This window comes from Bos indicus, chromosome 15 (genome assembly GCF_029378745.1).
Source record: "Bos indicus isolate NIAB-ARS_2022 breed Sahiwal x Tharparkar chromosome 15, NIAB-ARS_B.indTharparkar_mat_pri_1.0, whole genome shotgun sequence".
NCBI classification, from domain to species: domain Eukaryota; kingdom Metazoa; phylum Chordata; class Mammalia; order Artiodactyla; family Bovidae; genus Bos; species Bos indicus.
The window spans coordinates 35844942-35860970 of record NC_091774.1 but is presented as its reverse complement, the minus strand read 5'-3'; the positions used below and the strand labels follow the sequence as shown (position 1 = coordinate 35860970).

Sequence of the window (16029 nt, the reverse complement as noted above, 5' to 3'; positions counted from 1 at the left end):
AAGTATGGAAAATGCATCAGTGCAGGGCTTCAGGCAGGAAGCCACGTGACTCTGTGTGAGTCCCAAGGGAGCTGGGGACGGTGTCACCTGGCCAGGAGGGGCCTCTCCCGGCAGGACTCACCACTACTCCCACCTCCCTTCAGACTCCACCGCATTCCACCCCTAGCCTCTGAAGGGCTGGGTGACTCAAATGCAAACTGCTCCTGGCTTTTCAAGGTGGAAGGAAAAGTCAAGGAAGCCCAGTGAGGCACTTGGGGTCTGGGTCCAAGACCAGCTCCTACCACCACCTCCAACCCCACCCCACCTCCACTATGTGACTCTGGGTAAATCATTTACCTCTAGATCTTAGTTCCACATGTGTAAATGAGAATCATAATACACCACCCAGCCAGGGGAGGGTGGGGAGTCGTTCTTGTGAGGTTTCAGTGAATTATAGGTACCATGCTCTGCAAAAGCTGGCTTAGAATCATAACATACAAGCCATTCCAGCTGTATAACTTTGGACTTAGAGCCTCCCTGATACTGTGTGTTCTCATCTATAAAATGGAGGAAAATGACACCTTTTAGGGCTACCATGAGGATCAAAGCAAATAATCCATAAAAAGTGTAGATCACAGAAAAGCAACTCAATGGCTGTCAACCAGCTGTGAGCCACTCCTACGGGCTCAGCATTCCCAGCAATTTTAAATGTGGCCTCAGGCTCCAGTTCACCAGAAACAGTCAGCCCGCTGGGTCACCTGTGGAGGCCCGTGCTCTCTCAGCTCTGGAGGTTCTCCCTGTGGATGACGCCGGCCTCCCAGGGCCATTCGGGTGAGGGGCCGGTGAGCACACTGTAGGTGCTGACCAAGTGGTGGTCCTGAGGCGCCTTCCTGACTCAGGATGGCAGACCCAAAAAACACCACCCGGGGCCACGGAGAGATGGTTTCAGCTCACATTCCCGCAAACAGCATCTCCACACAATTTCCATCACACCCACAGTCTCTGTTAAAGTTTAAAAGTCCTATGCAAGGACCTTCAGCACATAAATTACTAGGCACAGAAATAAGTCCTGAAGGTATCAGAGAAATCAGGATGGACCAACGAAGAAAGAGGCAAAGAAAAGTAAAAGTCTTCTCCGTTTTTCCTCTTTTCTATCTCAGGGGGAGATTTAGGAAGCTGAGGGGAAGAGGAACCAGGGAGTCTAAGGGTGTTACTGTCTGTCAGATAATTGAGTCTATGAGGAATTATGATACACTGTGGGCAACAATTAATGCTTTTGAACTGTGGTGTTGGAGAAGACTCTTGAGAGTCCCTTGGACTGCAAGGAGATCCAACCAGTCCATACTAAAGGAGATCAGTCCTGGGTGTTCATTGGAAGGATTGATGCTAAAGCTGAAACTCCAATACTTTGGCCACCTCATGCGAAGAGTTGACTCATTGGAAAAGACCCTGATGCTGGGAGGAATTGGGGGCAGGAGGAGAAGAGGACGACAGAGGATGAGATGGCTGGATGGCATCACCGACTCGATGGACATGAGTCTGAGTGAACTCCGAGAGTTGGTGATGGACAGGGAGGCCTGGCGTGCTGCGATTCATGGGGTCGCAAAGAGTCGGACGTGACTGAGTGACTGAACTGAACTGAATTGACTGTGGGCAACAAAAGCCTAAATGTAAAGGGTTTTTCCTCCAAGTCTTCTTCGCTTGGAGTTACTAAATGCATAGGTTCCATTAACCTGAATCCATTCACCCATTTTTCACCCCCATATTTCTCTTATTCTCAGTTCTCATACCCTCAACCAGCAGCACACGGAGGCCCCCAGCGACAGGACTTCTGCACAAGGCCCAGGGCTGAGGAGGGACAAGATAAGGAAAGTAAGGCCATCCTTGGCAGCTGCCCCTTGGACGGCCCTGGCATGTGAATGAAGGTGAGAGTGGTTCTCGCACTTCCAGGAGCTCAGGTTTTAACTAGGTCACCCCCTGGACACTCACACCACCTCTCACTCTTTATCTCCATCTCCTTCTATTTTAAGGCAGGAGTGCTGCCAGGCAGTGGTGTGGGTTTCCCAACCTCTCCTCCTCTGGAGGCCAAGCCCTCACCTGCCAGGTGATGGCTGGGATGTCTCACTTCCTCCAGCCTCACCTCTTTGGACTCCTGAGCTGGAGTCTAGGATAATGACCAGCACACCCAGGATATCCCACCTTCCTCCCCCACAACCATGGGGGTTGGGGGGAGGCCTTCCACCCCTTCTTAAGCCCAGATCCACGCCACCCTCAGGATGAAGCCCCAACTCCTCAAAGCAGTCCTCTCTGCAGCCTCCTTCCTTTCTTTATATCCTTGAACATGTCACACTCTTAGCTAGCTCTGCCCACTCTGCTTTCTCTTCCCTGAACATCCAAACTCTGTCATCACCTAGAAATTCCCTGCTTGTTCTTCAAGGTCCAGCTCAGGCTCCCCCATTCCCCCAGCAAGCCTTCCCTGGCCACCCCTCTCTGTGCCTCTCCAGTCCACATGCTTCCCTCATCCAGCCACTTGCAGAGTCTCCCCCAGTTGTTGACATGTCTGTGTCCCCACCAGAGAACAGGCTCGCCTGCCCACACGGAGCCCATATTCTAGTGATGATAATAGCCAACACTCCAGAGTACTTCATATATTCAAGACTATTCTGAGTAATCTTAATTTGTTTAATCCCCACCGCAATTACTAGTATCCCCATTTTACAGAGGAGGCCCCATTGAACTGAGGCCCCATATTAGATAATTTGCTCAGGATCCACAGGCTAGTAAGTGGGAGGGCTGGGGTTCAAATCCAGGCAATCTTGTGCTGGACCATGCTCCCACTCACTGAGCCTTTCTGCCTCTCAAGGCTGTTTTCTCTATTCTGCTTTACCCATTTTGATATCCCCAGCCTCCAGGCCAGGGCTTGGCCCACTGAGAGCTCAGTAAAGGTCTGTTAAATGAAGGGATCTCCTTGAACAGTGGAAGCTGGCTCCTTTGCTGGAGGCACCCGCTTCTCCTCCAGTCCTCACTCAATCCAGCAAATAAGACCCTTCAGCCTTCCCTGACACGTCCACCACTGAACTGTTTCCCCCTGGATGCTCCTCTCCATGCCGTTCCCACACCACTCACCTGACACTTCATCACACACCACCTGACCATCCTATAGCCTGAACCTGTGTGGACGTCTTACCTCGCCAGCTCCCTGATATCCCCCAGAATATGAACAGTATGGTGCCAGGCACACAGCACAAATAGACACAGAAATGCTAAAGTGAATCTTGCCTCCCCTCTCCATCTCTTCATTATCACTGGAGCTATTTTTCCCTTTCCCCAGGGGAAGTAAGCCAGAACCTGGTCAGAAACAATCTCTGCTGCAACTATATCCAACTGTCTAAATCCATAAGCCAAAGTTATAATTAGGGTGTAGCTTTCCCAGGTAGCTCAGTGGTAAAGAATCATCTGCCTGCCAAGCAAGAGACGTGGGTTCAATCCCTGGGTCGGGAAGATCCCCTGGAGAAGGAAATAGCAACCCGCTCCAGTATTCTTGCCTGAGAAATCCCATGGACAGAGGAGCCTGACAGGCTACAGTTCATGCAGTTGCAGAAGAGTCAGACACAGTTTAGCAACTAAACAACAACAAATGGTTAAAATCAGCAAGTAGAGTGGCCATTTGTAACTGCTTGGGCAAAATGCACATTCAATGCCCTCTGTTAGAAAATGCCCATAACTGAGAATCTGAGCCGGGCAGTATCCACAGGTACCCTCTGTGTGGATCAGAAGACAAGAGTCCTGGCAGGACGCAACTCAAGGAATCACTCAAATGCACTTGGACCAGCACAGCCACTACAGAAAAAAGACAAATTCCTTGGAAATACTTGCTAAAGTTTATCAAAATATACAGTGTTCTGGGGACTGAGTAATAACATGTTTTGTTCTCAAGTGACCAGTGCAAAAGTCCCAGGAGGCAAGTGCCAGCATCGCCCCATTTTATTTAGAGGTTAAATAAAATAACGGGGCCACAAAGCTGCGCTGCCTGTGCGGTCACCCACAACCCAAGGGCTGCCCTATCTGAAGTCCGGAGGGGAACAGCTGAACCGTGTGTGACAGCTGAGCCCAGATAGAAGCACTCGACACTCAGGGAGGGGGTCCCTCCACTGACCCCACTCGCTTCCCAGGCAGATACAGCCAGGGCCAGGAGAGGAATAGGCCTGGGCCACAACCAGCTCCAGAAAGGTTCGGAGGGCTGGGGGTGGGGTGCGGTATCAGTCTGAAGGAAATAGCCAACTTACCAGGCCATCACACAAGCACTGGCGGGTTGTGGATCGGTCGGGACCCACTCAGATTCCCCTGCCCCTCTGCTTCTGAAGTGAAGTGAAGGTCACTCAGCTGTGTCCTTTGCGACCCCATGGACTATACAGTCTGTGGAATTCTCCAGGCCAGAATACTGGAGTGGGCAGCCTTTCCCTTCTCCAGTGGATCTTCCTGACCCAAGAATCGAACCGGGGTCTCCTGCATTGCAGGCGGATTCTTTACCAACTGAGAAGAGTCAAGGACATTTCTGCTTGCTCCCCTAGGTGGCCAGCGCTCCCATCACCACCCCTCTCATGAAACCCGGAGGCAACTATGGAAAAAGGAAAGCCAGTCACCTTCTCCCTGCTTCAGTCCACAGGCTGTCTCCATTTCCTCCCACCAGGAATGTCCCAGGACAGGGACCCGAGCAATAACCCGCAGGCTGTGGGAAAGAACTAGATGTGAGGTTTTCACTCTCCTCCAAAGGCCAAACCTTTTCACAATGAAGAGGAGTTGACTTTCAAATCTTCTTTCCACCTTGGATGGGACTAGGGGAAGGAGGTGTCCATCCCTAAAAGAAGGCAAGTCTGAAGCAAAGGCTTTTGGTTTAAAGGATCTGTTTCATCTCCCAGACCCAACCCACCATGGAACACAGTGGAGACAGGCCAAACAGGTACAAAGGGGTGGTGAGGACCGCAGTGAAGGACAGCTGGGGCTGATCCCACCTCTGCCACCTAACACCCGCGCTGTGCGTTCTGAAACCTGCTTTGTCTATAAAATGAGGATAGAAATAGGACCTGCCTCATAGGGTTGGTACGAGGACTATGAGCTCACATCTGTTAAGTCCCTAGAACAGTGCACATTGTCATTCAGTTGCTCAGTCGTGTCCAACTCTTTGCGACCCCAGGGACTGCAGCACGCCAGGCTTCCCTGTCTTTCACCATCTCCCAGAGTTTGCTCAAACTCACGTCCATGGAGTTGGTGATGCCATCCAGCATACACAGTGTGCACTAGATAAACATTTATAAAACAAAAAGTAAATAAGAACTCAACAAAAGCAACTGGCTTCTCAGTGTGACAGTCCTCCTGCCCCAGCGTTCAGCTTACTGTACCCCCAAACCAAGCAAAATCCAACAAAGGCCTGAAAGAAAAAAATTCTCAAACCTTTCCATGAACTCAAGGAGGCAATTCTGCATCAACCAGGTCCTCCCTGCCCCAAGGAGCAGCTTCAAAAAGCCCAGCAAGAACACTGCACAACACAACTATTGCATCTGAAATCGCTGTGCTTCTCACTTCAAAATACATGGGGTTTTTTAAATAAAAAGAGTGTGCTTTGGGTTTTAATTTAAATATCTACCTGTTCAGAGACTAGGAAGCCCTCCCCCAAAGAATTACTATCCCCCCAGCCCGAGTTTTAGAAATCATACATTGCCAAACCCACCGACACACGCATGGGTTTTCAGGTGAAGAGGGCTGGGAGAGAGTCGAAACAGAGGCCAACTGAGCTCTCCCCAGCTCCCACCTACACACCAGCGCTAAAAAAAAAAATGTAATTATTCAAAGCCTCAGCAAGCGGATGTAATTTCAGGTACCGCCAATTCTGTTTAGAAAAGGATTAATGGGTACAGTGATTATAGATATTTAGCTTCACAGCATTCATGTGTCTATTTTTTAAAACTCCCCAGGTTAGAATGTGTTGAGAAAAGAAACCTTTCCAAACGCTTTCATGGGCAGGGGAGGGAATCATTTGCCCTCCCTGGGCCCCTGACTTTGCATCCCTCCTCACCCCTTCAGTTTACAACCCCAATTTACCCCTAATTCCAGTCAACCCTCTCTCCTTGTGTGCTTGCCAGTGTCGAGAGGGTCAAGCCAAACGTCAAGTCTACAAAGCCACTCTAATTCGGTTGCACACTGACTCAGTGCCTGACACGGTCCCTGGGGAGCTGGTGAGCCATTCACGGTGCTGAGTCACAGTCCTGCCCCCGCCTCATCTCCCCCAGGACCAGCTCAGGAAAGACTGTAATGCCAGACTCCTCTAGGACTCATCAAAACAACTGTCTGCCAGGACACGTTTCTTCTCCCACACAGAGGAAGCATCCCCATTTCTCAACTTAATTGCAGCCTGCTTGCCTGCTCTGGCTGGCAATGTCAATCACTCACAACCATCCATCCACCACCCTGCCCCTCTCCTCCTCCCTCAGGAGGATCTCTGAGTGATCGCAGGGTTCTGAGATGTAGAATGGCTAGCCTGCCCACCAGGTAGACACAGTCCCCACTCAATGGTCACCCCAAAAGACCAGCCACCCCGCCAATGCTGCCAACAGCCACCAGCAGCAGCATCTGAGCAGTGGGAAGGAGAAGAAACTTCCAAACTCCACAGAGGAAACCAGAGGCCCCAGGAAGCCTGGCCCTCCAGGATCTAAGCAGGGTCACAGGCTGGACATTACAGAGAGCTGTATCCACTGACTCGCTCAAGGCCTTTCTCACAGCTCCATCGAATGAATCCTGATGGATGTCCTCTCTAAATGAAAAGGCTCACAAGGCCTACAGACCCATTATGTGCCAAACAGAACACTAGGAGGCTCAGCTAGGCCATCACGTTTCATTCGCAAGTAACACTCGAAAGGAATGGAGCGCTCCCATCCCTGCACAGATGGGGAAGCTGAAGCTCTGAGATGTTTTCATTTCCAGGGTCTATAAGCACCCACAGAGTTTATAATGACGCGGATTCCCAGTCCACTCCCTAGAAGTTATGCCTCAGCTTCTACTTCGCGTTGACCCTCCCCACTCCCTCATCGAGGGCTCTAACAGATACCAGGGTTACTGCTTCTAAAACAAAGAGTTTAGATGCCCAACCAGGCAGTGCAAACACTAATGCCAACACCTGGGAGCCCTCTCCGTGGTGGTGGTGGTGGATGGGGAGGAAGTCAACACTGTCCATTTAGAAAATGTGTCAAACAAGAAACCTGTTCATCTTCTCTCAGGTTGGACACAGCCACACAGAGCTTCGAGGAATCATTTCTTTGATATTTAGCAACAGCCATTTAGTGCCCTTTCTTTGACAGATAAGAAAGCACAATTCTCCCTCCTGTTAGCCTGATCTCAGGAGATCTTCCCCAAGGGGACAAGGTCTATCTGCTGATCGTGCTGCATTTATACCATAGGAGGAGGCTCCCTTTACAGGAGTAGCAGGAATGCTAGTTACACAGCATGCACGATCTGCCAGACACTGTGTAAGTCAGCAGGACAGGCATCTTCCCCATTTTACAGATGAAAAGGCATCTGAAGACACAGAGAGCCTAAGTGACCTGCTCAAGCAGGCAGTAGCGCCAAGATTACAATCCAGGCACTCGGACCCCAGAATTTGCGTTCTGTAACTCCCCCACAGCACCACCCCTCAGATACAGAAGTTGGGGGAATCCCAAGGCAAAACCCCCAATTATGTCACAATTATGTCACTCTCCTAAAGCCCAGCTACTGGTGAAAGGTGGTATCCAGGCCCAGTTCCTACTAAACTCAGTGCCAGCCTCCTAGGGGTGCAGGCAGGCACACACATACCCTCAGCCCCAGTCCCTTCGCCTTCCCTCCATGGGACTCTCCAACCTCAGGCTGCCCTCTGGTCTGCTTCACAGCGGTCTGGCCTTCCCACTTACCCTCTGATGCTCCTGAGGGCTCCCTTCTCAGGCCGCCAGCCTCGTCACCCATACTGAAACTACCCAGTGTCCCTCTCCTCTCTTGGAATAGGCTGGAGGGTGGAGACAGGGACCTCCACCTCTCTCCACATCACCCAGTGTGGAGACTGGCGTACAGCAGATGCTCATCAGAGTCTAGATGAATCCTGGGTCAAAAGCCAACCAGCATCTGGTTAAATACTCCCCCAAGAAGGTGCTCTCTGTGGACACACTCTGAACTCGGTTTGGAGAGGACAGGCTTATTGCAGAGGTTACTACATTAACGTACAACATTGCTCTGCTTCCACGCCTCTGGGGAAGGAGACAGTCTCATCTTTTATTTCATCCAAGGGGTGAGAACACAGGAGCTGTGCATCCAGCCGTGCAGGCATAGGGCTGAAATGGGATTTCTGCCAGCTGCATACCCCTAGCACGCTGCCCACCTCCCCACCTTCTCCCCACCCCCCATCCTGCACTGCAGTGTTCCAGGGAAGCACAGGAGGTAGCCAGCAGCCCCTGGAAGAGCCTGTATCTAACTTCCAGCTGTCAGACCTCACAAGGCTGAGGGCTCTGCCTTGGCAGGAAAACCCCCTGAAAAACCCTGAGAACCCTGGATGTGACGTTGGAAATGCTCTTCTGGCAGAAGCTGAAAGAGACAGCCGGGCTCTAAGCAGGCTTAAGAGGCTCATCAGCCCCTAAGCTGCGATCAGCTGACATCTGCAGGGAGGTCAGGGGACCTACTCCCCCAGAGGACCAGGGACCCAACCCACTGCCCTGCCTGGGAACCATCTGCCCGGCCCATCACTCTTGTATCCTGCAGGGGACTTTCCGAGGGAGGCCCAAGAAGACTTCTGCCTCAGGGTCCTCAGGGAAGCGAAGGTACAGGGGACAACTTCGGGGGAATAGACTGAAAAGAGAGAATTCGGGACAGAGGGAGAGGTGATGGGAGCCAGAAGACACCTCGAACCTTGGTAGAAACAGTACACACATTTGTAGCCGAAAGGACCCTGGTTCAAGTCCCAGCTCCCCCACCAACGCTCTGGCTTTGAAAAGATCTTTTAACCCTTTTCCCACTGTGTGCCTCAGATGCTTGTCTGATCTGTAAAATGAGGACAATAAAATAATAAAAATACCTGCTTCTAAAAAGGATGTGTTTTTCAACAATCAAGCACCATGGAGATGATTACTGTTGACATCTGTGGCCCAGGCAGCACCAGTCAATGTCTGTCCTTCAGCAGGCAGAGCTGATAACCAGGCAGCCGCCCAGATTAAGGATCGGACATCTGTGCAGCCCTCTAAATGCCCAGGAGGGAGACAAACCAGGAGCCGTCTTCACACCTCATTACCCAGGGCTCTTGGTCCCCGGGTCCCTACAGCCTGGATGAGGTATCCGTGGCCTTGGGACAGCATAGCTGTTGTTGGACAAGGTTATGTAGTGTTTTTTTTTAATTACCTTTTTATTCGGAAAAATTTCAAACCTACGGAAAAGTTGCAAGTCTAGTACAAAGAATGTCCATATACCCCTCACCCTGACTTACCCGCTGTTAACATTTTGCCCCATCTGCTCTCAATAGTGTATTCTACTCTCCTGAATACACAGGTGTATATTTTTGAGTTTTTTTTGTCAAACACGTTAAAGCAAATATTTTAAGGACACTTTTTTTCTTTACTTTCAAGTTGTATTTTATTGTAAGCAAGTAATTTTTAAGAGAAATTGCTTCATGAATGGAACACTTCACGAATTTGCATGTCATCCTTGTGCAGGGGCCATGCTAACCTTCTCTGTATCATTTTAATTTTGGTATATGTGCTGCTGAAGCAAGCACATCCTTTTAGTAACCATGATGGTTATACAGTTTTTATTAGTCTAAACCAATTCCTGAGCTGAGTCCTATCTTTGGTTTCCAAGCCAGGCAATCGCAGTTCAAGGGCAACGGACTCTGGCAGCAGCAGCTGAATATGATCAGGACTCAGAAATCACATATGTCTCTACCTCACCTGATAGCTGAGTGGATACCTGGAAGAGAAGCTCACATCTATTGGCACTTACTACGAGTCAGGCAGTTTTGCTAAACCCCTTTAATCAATTAATTCACATACTTCTCACATTTATCCCCATTTTACTGGCAAGGAAGTGAGGCTTACGGGGAGTAGTAACCTGCCAGGGTTAGGGAGCTGTTACATGGAGGACCTGGAATCTGATAACTCAGATTCCAGAGCCCATGCACTAAGTCACTGACTCCTTACACAAGCTACCACCACCTAACAACCCCTACGCATTTTTCTGCATGATAAAGTTGCCCACCTGTGCTCTGCTTCAAGAAAAGTTTGATGCTTGATATAAACCAATGCAATACTGTAAAACAAATATCCTTCAGTTAAAAATAAATAAATAAAAAGAAAAACTGACCCTGATGCCAGGCCAACATCCCAGTGACTGTGAGGAGACCGGATTCAAGAGAGGAAGGTGTCCTGGCACAACTCAGTCCAGCCAAAAGAGGACCCGAAGTCCCAAAAGCTGCTGATGGCTTTATGGAGGCCAGCAGGAACAAGCTCATGTTGAGGAAAACACAAAGCCAGGCACCAAACACGATGCTTCCTGACAAAGAGCTGATCTTAATGGAAGACGAGGGAGCGGATTGTTTTAATAACTTAAATGGAGGATAAAGTCTATTTGAGTTTCTGGACAGAGTCATTTTGAGGATGTTATCCACCATCCAGTCTCCCAAGTGAGTTGGCCTTCACCCTTCCGTCATTGGGCTTCCCAGGTGGCACCAGTGGTAAAGAACTTCCTTGCCAATGCAGGAGACATAAAAGATATTTGATCCCTGGGTCAGGAAGATCCCTTGGAAGAAGAAATGGCAACCCACTCCAGTATTCTTGCCTGGAGAATCCCATGGACAAAGGAGCCTGACGAGCTGGTCCATAGAGTCACAAAGAGTCGAACATGACTGAAGCAACTTAGCAGGCACGTTTCTGACATTAGAGCTGTGGTTGAAGGTCTGAGAAGCCCTGGGCTGAGACAACATGCCCACCAGCTTCTGTGAAGCCTGAAAAGGCTGAGTTAATACAGCACTTGACTTTAGGAACTCACTTTGAATCTCTATGAGCCCACATCTCTGCACTTAAAAATGCCGTAATTGTGAGCCTCCAACCTGATAATATTCATGAAGCACTCCATAAGCAATAAATCATTAACCCAAAACACTTCTCAGTGTTTTGGAAGTAAATGTTTTGATACTCATTTAAAAACAACAGACAAACAAAACCATATTTACCCATGTTTTTTCCTCTGCCAATATTTACTTAAGATACCTTGACAGTTTGCAGAGATGTTGTTCTTTTACATGGAGCAAAAAGATTCAAAACCATGCTCTTTTCTGAAGACACAGAAAACAAGAGTAAGCACCTCACTAAATCACCAAACAGTTCACATCATGAACTGCTTTCTTACATAAGCTCCTTTTCCCAAAGTCCTCCATTTAGGAAGCCCAAAATTTACTCCCATAAATATTAAGAGAATGAGATCTACACCCACCCTCTTCACACACACACTGCACCGCAAATCACCCACCTGTCCTTTCTCTGAAAATAAGAGCCTTAAGAAGCCACTTGCCACCATTTGTCTTAAAGAGGTTTTGCCAGATCTTTTCTGGGTTGGTTTTGAGACCGTGGCACCAATCACGACTCTTAATCCTTCCCCAGCTCTCTACACAACAACGCTCTTGTTCGTTTCACACAGAACCTAACATTTCAATCTATGAGCCAGTTTTCACCCTTGATAAAGCAACCAGGAAATGAAACATAAAGTGTGGGATTACGCCAAGGCTTGCAAGCTGGGAGAACCTTTTCTTAACCTTCAACAAGAGGTTTCAGAATTTCCCTTCTAAACAGATGTAAGCTGCTAATTTCCCAGTCATTCTTTGTGGAACTGTTGCTTTCTGGTTTGAAATAAAGTTGCTGGGACTGCTGTTCCCAGCAATACCTCAATGAGAAAGATGACAAATACCTGAATGAACAGGCTGGCGTGCTACAAGACAAATTTCACCACCATGAAGTTCAACATTTGTCTGGGGAGGAATACGTGGCAGACGGGACAGACTTCTTCCTAGGGGTGCCCTGGAAGACTCTCCCTTGGCTGATGGCTTAATTAAACTTCAAGAGGGCAGTTTCCTGGGCCATCCTGTATTCACAGGCTTCTATACCTAGTGCCTGGAGCTGACTGGGGTCCCCACCTGGACATCCTGTCATGCCTGGTTCAACCTTCACTCCCCAATTCCTCCTCTCTCCCTTTAATTTCAGACTGTGTTTGTAGAATAAAAACACACATTCTAGATATTCAGCATTATTCTAGAGGAGTGATACTTCTGAAGGAGGCCTGAAGCCTTGGCTCACGCCTGGTCTCCACTCCCTGCCTCCATGCGATGAGTTCTTCTGCCTGCCCGCTCCCAGCCGCCTCGGAGCACACAGCTCGGCCCAGCACTGCTGCTACTCACTCCTGTCCAGGGGCTCTGAGCACCAGCACTCTTGCCCCATGGTGTCTAGCAGTGGGGCATGATGGTGGCGATTCAGCCTGTGAGGTCAAAGACCTAATGTTTGCACTGAAAACTTTATATTCCACAATACAGAGAGGAACCACAAGATTTATGCCAAGAATTTAAATTTTTTATTTTTCTAAACTTAGAATGACATTAAATATCGATAGCAAGTAGAAAGCCTGCAGAAGCAAAGAAAGGATCTTTATACTTTAATACCTTTAATGGCACTTTTTTGCATGGCTTTTAAAACACTCTGATTTTGCACAGGGTACTGCAAATCAGGTTTCCAGTCCTGCCCTGGGATCTGCTGCAGTCCAAAGGGCTGGGAGGAGAAACTGGCCTTAATCCAATGGGCACCCACAAGGAGAATGGCATCTACACAGGACAGCCCTGGAAGGCTCGAAAGCTAAAACCGAGGGCCTTCAAGCTAGATGAGACCTTGTGGAATCATCTGTTTCCCACCAGGACCCTGAAGCCAAGTTACAGCAGACACTAAAGCCTGGTATCCAGGGAGGGTGGGAGGCCTGGTCCAAAGACCAACAGACGTCTCGCTCCCCAGACACGGCATGAGGTTATAAGGTGAAGAAGCCAAAGGACGCCAGGTTCCCACACTGAGTGCTGTTCTTGACAGCAAGCGACAACATCCAAGAAGCCTGAGGTCCAGGTATCAGCCCTGACAGGTGTGGTTTCCGACGGCTTTGTTCCTTCAACTTGCCCAGTTTCCCCTACACCCCTGACCTACTTCAATAATACCAATGCCTACTCTGTCCAGTGCTGCGCTGGGCACCAAAGTCTCGGAGGAGCCAGGACCCCTCCTCTGTGCCATTCTTCCTGCTTGTCAACTTAAGAGCTATTCAAAGGCTGCTGTAGGGAGAACCCAACTTACAGGGTTCCATGAAACCCTGAAGACCAGCCCACTGTGATACTCTAGCTCCCAAAGCCTCTTCTAGAACTTTTCCTTCATGGGTTTCATGTTTGAAAAGGGTGTGTCTGTCAAACTGTTTTCACTAAGTAATAGTTAACGGGGAATTCCCTGGTGGACTAGTGGTTAGGACTCCACACTGCCACTGCAGGGCACGTGGGTTCCATCTCTGGTTGGGGAACTAAGATTCCCAATAGCCATATAGTGCAGGAAAAAAAAAATTAATGTCTTCCATTTCTTACTCATCAGAGACATGTGCCGCCACCACCAATCAGCACAGGATACCAAGGGCTGCTGCCGATTCAAGGCACCTCAATCCCCAGTAAAACAAAGAAGGGGTGTGGCCACATGAGCCCTGGGCAGCCTGACTCAGAGTGATGATACATGATATAAGACTGCTTCAAGTATCAACACAAGTTCTCACTGGTGATGTGGGGTAGAAGCCACCACCACCACCACCATGGTGACCATGAAGACTCCCAGCTCTAACACTTTAGCCAAATAACTGAACTTTCATGAACTTGAATTTCATCATCTGTAAAACAGGATAATCCATGATTTGCTGCTTCTAGGGCCTGTTAGAAGGATCAATAAGAAAAGGTACTGGATGGGGCTTCCCTGGTGGCTCAGTGGTAAAGAATCTGCCTGCCAATACAAGAGACACAGGTTCAATCCCTGGTCCAGGAAGATCCCACATGCCATGCAGCAACTGAAACCATGTGCCACAACTGAGCCCGTGCTCTAGAGTCTGCAAGCCGCAGCTACTGAAGCCCACATGCCCTAGAGCCCGTGCTCTGCAACAAAAGAAGCTGCCACAATGAAAAGCCCACACATCGCAACCAAGAATAGCCCTGGTCCCCGAAACTAGAGAAAAGACCACTCTGCAGCACCAACGAAGACCCAGCACCGCCAAAAATAAATAAATAACATTTCAAAAAAGAAAAGGTACTGAAGAACATGAACTGCCCTTTTCCGCCTGAATACCCAGGATTATACAAGATTCCTCGTTGGTAAAATGGAACTAGTAACAGTTCCTACTTCATCAAGTTGTTGTGAGAATTAAATCAGATAATAGTTACAAAAACAGTTTCTGGCATTTTTCAAGGACTCAAAAAGATGAAGCTATTACATAATTGCTGGAGAAGGAAATGGCATCCCACTCCAGTATTCTTGCCTAGAGAATACTGTGGACAGAGGAGCCTGGTGGGCTGCTGTCCATAGGGTCACACAGAGTCGGCCACAACTGAAGCAACTTAGCATGCATGCATGCATTGGAGGAGGAAACAGCAAACCATTCCAGTGTTCTTGCCTGGAGAATCCCAGGGACGGAGGAGGCTGGTGGGCTGCCGTCTCTGGGGTCGAACAGAGTCGGACATGACTGAAGTGACTTAGCAGCAGCAGCATTACATAATTGCTATTACTACCATTGCTATTGCTATTAATGACACTACTATCCCAATTACTATCATAACTTGGTCTCTGGCTAAGAGAAAGTAAAGAAGCGCTGGATTATAGGAAGTCTTCCTAGGGAATACCAGCATCATGGAGTCTAGAACCAGGAGAACCAGGAACAGAGTCCTTGTTTCTGTCCCAAGTTAACCCCAAAACTAATCAAAAGTGCAGAAATCAAACTAAAATCCACCTGCCTTAGCTCCAGGTTTTCTGCTTCAAGAAACTTTTCTCTGGAAAGTATTCAAACATCTGCCAAATCTACTGATGCATCCTAAAAAATTCACATGACTCTCTAGTCTGAGGATCCAGTAGGGAAAATACAAGCAGCTGCACATGGGCTTCGTCCCTCTAACTGAGCCCTATTGGAAGAGGATCTATAAAAAATACAACACTCAGAAATGCTCATAGCAAATCTAAGAAAGCAGACTGAAAGAATATTTTTATTCGGGGAAAAGGAGAACAGTAACTCGCAAACCCTTAAGTCTCTCAAGAAATTGTCAGGGGAGGTAGGAAATATAATCGACTGCCATAGGGTCTCAGCTTCCCCACATAGATCACCTTTGAGCGCAGGGACACTTTCACATATTGCTTTCCCCTGGGCCTGGGAGGACTCGTCAAGGCCCTAGGAGTTAGAGTGCCAGGTAGGGAGTCAGGGTTTGCTGTAAGATGATCACCAGGGACTTGATACCAGTTACTGGAGAAGAGTCAGCAAAAGACAGGAAGGTTGGGAGGCTGTGACTATAGAGTCCTACACTCTTCAAGTCCCCCAGCCCAAGACTTTGCCTAATACCTCATGGAAAAGACAGAACCTATCAGAAAGGAATACCTACCTCTCCTCTCACCGACCCTATGAACCTCCTTATATCAGCTCTGGCACTCACCCTCTTCCTTTCTGCAAATGGCTAAAAGGCCTGGTTCCTGTCTGAGACCAATGAGACTGAAGTCCTGGATGCCTTCCCTCCCACTATCGCTGAAACACTGCTCCAGTAACTGTCCCATCTCTTTCTTGCATCATCTACTTCTCCATCTCTACTGGATCATTCCCATCCAAACAAAACACGCTGTATAATCTCCCTCTACAACCATGCACCCCCCAAATGCACATCCTCTCTAGTTCTCAGTTCCTCAACTCCACTTTGCAACAAAACCACCTGGAAGATTTGCCTATACTTACTATTTC

General features: G+C 48.7%; 1 protein-coding gene and 1 non-coding gene across 7 annotated transcripts in view; both read right to left on the bottom strand.

Annotated features, from left to right (window-relative positions):
• The window catches only part of PLEKHA7 (pleckstrin homology domain containing A7), a 228671-nt gene that overhangs the window by 209074 nt on the left and 3568 nt on the right, over window positions 1–16029 (bottom strand). The window lies entirely within an intron of this gene.
• On the bottom strand, window positions 9657–9763 carry LOC139176194 (U6 spliceosomal RNA). Its single transcript, XR_011560649.1, has one exon. It is a non-coding gene; the product is annotated as a U6 spliceosomal RNA (small nuclear RNA).